This window comes from Temnothorax longispinosus, unplaced genomic scaffold, assembly GCF_030848805.1.
Source record: "Temnothorax longispinosus isolate EJ_2023e unplaced genomic scaffold, Tlon_JGU_v1 HiC_scaffold_49, whole genome shotgun sequence".
NCBI classification, from domain to species: domain Eukaryota; kingdom Metazoa; phylum Arthropoda; class Insecta; order Hymenoptera; family Formicidae; genus Temnothorax; species Temnothorax longispinosus.
In genome coordinates, this window is record NW_027270330.1 from 29206 (window position 1) to 35742 (window position 6537).

At 38.9% G+C, this 6537-nt stretch overlaps 1 pseudogene; it reads right to left on the reverse strand.

Annotated features, from left to right (window-relative positions):
- Positions 1-3107: 3107 nt before the first annotated feature.
- On the reverse strand, positions 3108-6087 carry LOC139824649 (uncharacterized; annotated as a pseudogene).
- Positions 6088-6537: the final 450 nt, after the last annotated feature.

Genomic DNA, 6537 nt, shown 5'->3' on the forward strand with positions numbered 1-6537 from the left:
AATTGCATAATTTGCATTCATGAAGAATGGTGATTGTCGTTGTTTCACTGCCAAAATGACCGCTGTCGAGAGACAATCCGAAAGATCCGGGATTCGTTCCTTCCTGCAGTGGGGTTCTTAGTATTCAATGGGTAATGATATATGTATATATGATTTTATCCTTATCGAGGGGAATTGTTTCTCGTCGATTTGGTAATATTTTTGTTGAAAATCAGAGGTCCCCGTTGCAGAACCAGAATTAATCTCAGATTTTATTTAATCAATTTGACTCGGATTCTCGAAAGCAGTAGTTTCGGCATGACTCGGCGATGACAGCTATAAAATCGAGTCGCGAGATTTAATATGTTATAAAAAAGATCTTATCCTTTTCAATAATATTCTTCCATTGACGCTATCAATGATAATTCCATCTGACTGAAGAAAACGCAGTAATAAAGTAAACATGGATATAATAATTCTTTTTAAAATAAAGAAAGATAGAAAGTAAAAAAAAGAAAAAAAAAAAGAAAAAAGGTTTAAAAAAAAGATATTTTAAAAAAATGAAAAATTATATTTTGTTTTCATCAAAGAATACGATTACAAACCCCCTATACTTTATTTTTTAACTTTTATTGTCTGTTTATAAAAATCATCTCCGGCATTGTAAATCTGGCCGGAAAATCAGTTATTAAATATATTCTTTTGTAGCCACTTTTTCTTGAGAATTATTCTATGTATTTATTAATTTTTTTAACAAGACAGATATATTTTGATAACGGATATATATATTATCTTCATTACGGGAGAAAAAGATGTATCTCTCCTAATAATGGAAGAATATTTCCTCCCGCGAATTATATTGAAAAATTGCACAATTTGCAACTATGAAGAACGGTGATTGTCGTTGTTGTTTCACTGCCGAAATGATCGTTGTCGGGAGACAATCCGGAAGATCCGGGATTCGTTCCTTCCTGCAGTGGGGTTCTTAGTATTCAATGGATAATGACATTATGTAATATATAAAAAAATAACTTCTTTCGCCAGTATTAAGTAACCAAAATCTTTCCTTTATTCTCGACAAACTGGTAAAAATATAAATAATGTACACTACGTTTTGGCTCAAGGTTTGAGCCCTTCTCAAGTGCAGTTTAAAAATTAGGAACGTAGCGTTGTGTAATACAATAAATAAATAATAATCATTAAATTAGAGAGCAATTCCTAATCGTCAGAATTGACTCGTCATGTGGTACTCAAAAGACATCCTTGTGTTTATGGGAATGTTCCAACATGGTCATAAAGTACAACTGTAGACAATTACTTATATAGAAATGTTGTGCCCCTTATTGAAACACCTGGGGTTCTTTCAATCCACGGGGAGGCGAGACGGAATTAACGACATTCTTTGATTTGAATAAAATGATACTTTAATAACTTTAGTTTGGTTAATTGCGCGAAATGCCCGTCACTGCTTCTAACTCCAATCTGTCTCGGCTTCTTCTTCTCGTTCTCTTTTTATTCCCTCGTTCGTCCTTCGTTTCTGCTGAGTTGGTTGGTAGGATGTAGGTCGGTCGCGCAATTCGTCAATTTTGCTGACTTTTGCGGACTTCCGCGTTTAATACATTGTTATAATATTTATTTCTTAATGATAAGTTTTATTTTTTAATTGCGGCCGCAACAGAAACAATATGTGGTCTAAATATTCTCGTCTTTAGTTGAAAGATATAACTAACATTAACATTTTTCTGGTTGTGGTTACTGGCATTATATAAAGCTGAATAACTTTTATAATTGCAAATGAATGAATAATGATGAATTTAATCAAGAAGTTAATAGAAGTTAATTAAAATATATATGTATGTATTAGAAAATCTTTTGCAAGCTGGCTTAAGTAAACGCTTACTATTTACGATATAACACACTTTCTTTTAGTCAATTAGTAAATGTAGCAATTTGCATCAAACATATTTTCAAAATGCGTATATAGACAACATACTTTTTTAAAAATTTAATGATGTTCGTACTTTTTGTCTCGGGACGATTTTGCAATGTGCAACTGATGAAATTATGGAACCTAATTATTTCAACCTAACATGATGGAATTTCGTAAATTACATGGCCAACTTCACTCGCCAGAAACAACCGTCGCGTGGACGCTACACTTGCTGCTTGTCAGGCGATTTTGCTTAAAGGAGAGGCGAGGCACGATACTCGGATGCCTTCGATGTAAAATTGTCTCGAACGCCGGCCTCGATCGCGCGTCGATATTCCAGGCTCCGCAAGCGTCGTGTACACCATGCTGGATGACAATTAACCCGCATTTTTCGCGATAAGCCGGCGCAGTTCGGCTAGGGCGTCCTCGGAGATAAATCTCCTGGAGAGGATGGATGTTATTACCGGAGAACGATTCTGCCGGTTTTTATGTGCAGAATGCGTTCTCTCTTTTCCTGCCTGCTTTATGTTTCCATACCATTTATATAGGAAAAGGATTCTTAATTACTCCGAGCGGATAATCGCTAAAGCAACTAGGCGGGAGAATAACTCTAGGGAGGAACAGCTGATTTAGGCTGTTTTCCATTTAGGTGACACAGTCCGTCACAGATGGACACACTTGAACACAGGTAGCGTTCCTTTCCTTAGACTACACATTTTGTCACAGTCGACACCAATCGACTTTTTCGAATCGAAATTGCACTATATTGCGGCCGAGAACGGCCTCGAATCTTACTTCTCCAACATGAAGACCACAGTCGAGGACGAGAAGCAATTTTATTTTCCAAAGACACGTACACGAGTTCGTCCTTAAAGCGGACGGTCGCTGCAGCTCGCGTTCGCGACGTGCACAAAATTTGAGTGCAAAAGCTTGTCTTGTTCGTGAGAGGCACCAAATAAGAACAGAGATTTTGCTAGAATCCATGATTTTCTTTTCCGGTTGAAAAATTTGAATCTCTCAGTGCGCAATCTCAATGATTAACGTGAAAACGATAGACTTAATGGAATCCAAATAAAAACAATAAGGTCCGGTCAGGCCTTTATCCAAAGAATTCCTATTTAACTGTTAAAGTCGGTTAGAGGTGTCATAAAGAGAAATGCAATAAAGGATTAACCACAAATAATTCAATGTTATTTATTTATTGTTCAAACATTTTATGGAATAAATTCATCCGACGATCATTTCTTTCGTTTTGATTTTCTTCTATATTAATATTAACGTTATCAACATTCCAATCATCATCGACATAGAAATCCATCCCATCGTCCAAGCCATTAATGCATATGTTGTGTAATACGCAGCATGCAACAACAACTTGGACGATAAAATTAATATCTCGAAGTTTATTAAAAAATTTTAAACGGCGAAAGAGTCCTTTCAATACGCCGTCCTTTTTCTATCGCCATACGCGTAGACGAATGCAAATAATTAAATTCGACTTGTTGTGCCGTGAGATGACCGTTATTTTTAAACGGGGGAACCAACCATGGTAATGAAGGGTACGCAGAATCGCATAATATAAATGTTGTATTGGGGAATAACTGTTTTTTATTATTTTGTGACTCCTGATACAATAAACTTGACCGCCGCAGTACTCGGGCATCATGGAGTGATCCAGGTTCATCGAAATAAATATTGGTGAAGCTCATATTCGACGTAACAACTGCTTGTACATTTAAAGAAAAACACTTTTTCCGATTGCAGTAATCAGCAGCGTTCACTTTTGGCTGTTGGATCGTAATATGTGAACAATCAATTGCTCCGATACAATTACGAATTCCTCTTTTGTTTTCAAAGCCTTGCGAGGCTTGTATGATTGCAGGTCCTTCTGGCCATTTGATTAAAACTGAACTGTAAAGTTATTGGTAAAATAACCGAATGTTAATGTCAGGATAACTCTCTTTTGAGAGGTCAGGCTTGCTTCGTCCACGTAACACGAGTTAATGTCGCGCCGAATACGTTGGATACGAGCGGGAAGGAAGGAGAATGAATACGTTTCGGATAACATTTATCAACCGTATATTTCTCTCGTTACAATAAATGCGCGAAGTCCATTGCACGGACTTACACACGAACCGATTTACATTACGGCGAATATCGGGAAAGATATACAAAGGCTAATGTGCCTTCCGACGTCCGATCGCTTGATCTCGGAAACTTCTCTGGTTCATACTCGTCATAGCCATCATTTGTTGCATGAATTCTCGATTCTGTCTTGACTGTTCGGACATCCATTCCTGCATCAAGGCGCAGACTTGCACAAGATCAGAAGATCCTGATGAAACGTTCCTCGCCGCATTGGTTTGAAACGCAGAATGTGGTAACTGTGAGGAAGTTCCTGATGAATCCGTAGGTCGGTCGATTACTTTCTACGCCGAAATCACGAAGCGGGCCGTTCCTCTCAAGGTGCGTTACAATCGCTTGCACGCACTGATTTCTATCTTCTAACGGCATTAACCCATACGATCGGGCTTCTTCTTGAAGTTGTTCTAAAGAGAGCGCCTCTAAGCGAGCTCGTATATTTGTTGCTTCCATCGTTCTGCCCTTCTAGAACTTAACACGCGACCGTAACACTTCCCGCGCGCGTGCCCTTAGGCTTGCGAACACGTATAAGAAGCGTGAACACGTATGCGCACTCACGATGGAATCCGCAGCAATACGGAAACGCGAACGACTTTTCGCACTTTTGTTACACGGCTAATTAAGCCTAACGAGAGTATTGACGAATCAGACCTCTCGGTGAATTTTCTTGTATTAACAAGAACAGAAGGCAAAGAATTACCGCGCTATTTTCATAAGCGCGAGGCGTATTCAAAGCACAAATAGCGACCGTAAATCATTGTCAATCCCAACGGGGGAAAATCCGTCTGAAATCGTTGTATCTGAAACATAAAGGATATTAAATAATTTTATACCTTTCATATAAAAATTTCAAGATTCACGATTATTTACCAAAGTCCGAAAACGCTTAAACGGCTTACCGATTTCCTAAAATTCACTTACCTGTCGGCGATCCATACTCACACATATACCGTACACGGGGAGATCAACAAAGCGAGCCAGCGAAGGTCCCGGGGCGAAGTCGGCGATGCACAGCTGCAGTCCCAGAAAGAGGTCCGAAAACGCGAGGTCCAGCGACGATCCACGATCCGGCGGCGAGGACGATCCTGAAACAGAAAGAAGAGAGGAATTAGCGGGGCTAATAATTAAGGTCAGATTCGGCATTCATACAAAATCTTTCTCGGTTTCTAAGACAAAAATCGAGTGGCGACCGTGAGAAATCGAATAAATTTGAAATCTACCGCGTGAAACGCACATGATTGATGATCTCTAATAGATTGTTTGGTCACAGTAGATATTGCGCGAAATAGAAAGTTTTGAAACGTTCGAAAGGGTTGTTGTGGGGAACTTCGTGTGGCCCTGCAATTTCGGAGACGAATCGGTCCAAAAAACCGTAACGACGATAGCTATGCCTGGCGCCGGGAGGTTAAACAATAACGACAGCAAACGAGCCGCACCGAATGGCGGGAATTCTTTGAAAAGTCAAGCCTCGTATAACGGACACTGTTCCAACGACACTAATGACCGCACTCAACGGTTTACAATCTTTTTTGTAGTCCCGCTGTGCATTTGTTGATGCATGTTTGACATGGAGGTGCAAAGTCATTTTCGGCAGGCCATTCGGCTAAAGCTATTAAATTAAGCTTATACTGGTTCTTAAGGAATGCATTAGAAAGTTGGGATGTGTTTTTTGTCGCAGCTCTCCATAGGGTCAATGCCAAAAACCCAGTAAGTTTACAAAGGGAGATTTCACCTTTCTTTGCATCCTCTGTTGTCTTGATTTCCTTGATTATTAATTCGATGGATTTGCGAAATAATTTAGTAAGATCCAAATCCTATGAAATAGTGAGGGCTCTACATGCGGCAATGTCAACGTCTGTCACCACGGTATCAGGCATCACTAATGTGGGTGCAGCACCTATGGAGGCCTCATCAATTAGAGGGGGATCACTAGCATTGGCTTCATATAGCTTTTCTCCTATAGTATCCTCTTTTCCCCATATTACATGATTTCCAACTTGGGCCAGCATACATGCATCTCCCACAACCGCAATCATGTTGTCATTGACCTCAATTACCCCTGCCAGATAAAAATTATAGAGAACCGACACAAAATTTTCTTCAATTGTCCGCGAAATGTTTCGGGCCGTCCATACTTGATCTTTTCCCTTGTCACGTTCTGTCAAGATTAAGTTAGTTCGTCCGTTTTTGGGTCAAAAACATTTAGTTATTTACCCGGGATTTTTGGACCAGGTTGTGCGATTAGTCCAGTCCGAAGAGATACGAATTTTTATATCTTATAACGAGGGTCGATTTGTTTTAAAATTAAAATTTGGAAAATCTATTTTACAATCCAAAGGAATTAATTTGTATGGAGTAAAAGTGCAAAGTTTATTATTTTGAATTTCAGTTTCTAATTTCTTTAGTTTGAGAAATAATGGAAAAGGATCTTGATTAAATTGAATGGGTTGTTTAATTTGAAATTTAATCCTTTTTACTTGGGACCT